Source organism: Orycteropus afer, unplaced genomic scaffold (genome assembly GCF_000298275.1).
Source record: "Orycteropus afer afer isolate SDZICR_OR568_19922 unplaced genomic scaffold, OryAfe1.0 scaffold00276, whole genome shotgun sequence".
Lineage (NCBI taxonomy): Eukaryota > Metazoa > Chordata > Mammalia > Tubulidentata > Orycteropodidae > Orycteropus > Orycteropus afer.
Window position 1 is genome coordinate 1252940 of NW_006921863.1, and position 1352 is coordinate 1254291.

At 47.9% G+C, this 1352-nt stretch overlaps 1 protein-coding gene across 1 annotated transcript in view; it reads left to right on the forward strand.

Moving 5' to 3' along the window:
* EDIL3 (EGF like repeats and discoidin domains 3) overlaps positions 1–1352 on the forward strand; it is a 772555-nt gene that overhangs the window by 423451 nt on the left and 347752 nt on the right. The gene's annotated exons all lie outside the window — the stretch shown is intronic.

A 1352-nucleotide genomic window follows, 5' to 3' on the forward strand; every position in this document is an offset into this window, starting at 1 on the left:
AGGAGACTTATGGAATGGAGATGCCCTTTCAGCCAGCCCAGCACAGCATGGCTATCTTGAGACAAAACAAGCAGTGTGCCTGGGTGAGGAGCATTGGAAGGCAACTTCAAAGAATCCCCAATAGGAGACAGATACTGTGTAGACAAATCTGGGCAAAACAAGATGAGGAGAACATGAACTAGATCCAAGGAGGGGATGTGTAGGAAGGTGGACAAGAGCCCTTGGGCAGCCGTAGACAGCAGTGAGAGCCAGAAAATAAGGACAGAACTACTCACCAGCAGCATTTCCTGATCATTTGGGAGGTGGTACTGGCTGAGTAGAGGATCCTGAGAATGGCAGTTAGAGATTCCTCATTCAGCTGAACTCTCTTGCATTTGAGCTTGGGTCCTGATCACTGACTGCACTCGGTGGAAGATACCCCAGTGTCCATACCAGAGACTGGGAGAACAAGCAACCCTTTCCTCCTCTTCCATCCTTCTGATGACTAATGATGTGACCTCCTCCCAACTGCACAGAAACCCATGGCACATGGCTCTGCTCCATCAGACCTATGACTAGAAATTTGCACCTGTTTCATCCATCCCTACACCACCCTGCACACCTGGTGATGTGCATTACACATTCCTGTGCAGTTGGACCTGTGACCAAAGGCTCATGCTAGCTCCAACCACCTATGCACCATCCCACCTGCCCAGCAGTTAGTGTAATGTACTCGCACTGCCAGACTGGTGGCAAGAGAAGTGAGACTTCCTTAGCCACACCTGTCTGCCCTACTTGCCCAGTGACAAGTTGTACAAGTTGCTGTGCCTTCCACCTTGTGACCAAGGACACATGCATCTTCACCTCAACCACCTGGCAACTGGCAGTGTGCATACACAATGCCGTACCCAGTGATTGTTAAGAACTCTCCCTGTGCCCATACCTGAGTGACAAGCTAGGCAGAAACATCACTTTATCAATAACACCAGTCACATCTTGAAAAGTGCTATGTGCACCTCTGCCCAACAATGTGCAGAAGATCATGAAACACTTATCTAATGTCTGCCAAACTAGAATATGAGATATCCCAAGGAGTTTCTGCAGGATGTCTGCATTTGTGCTGAAACTCCTCGATACTCCACCACTTACTGAGAAGCACATTTGTGCATGCACAACAGGCTTACAACATCCATTTTAGTAGCATTCCTTAAAATAGGTAAGGAGATGTCTTGCCCTGATTTCCAGAAAACACACTAACTGCTAATACCAACCTGGAATGACTCCAGGGTCCCATAAGGCAGCACCCAACACTTGTAACCCAATACCAGACAAAGAACCTGATCTCTCACTTCTACTCAATCCAGTAAAGGAAG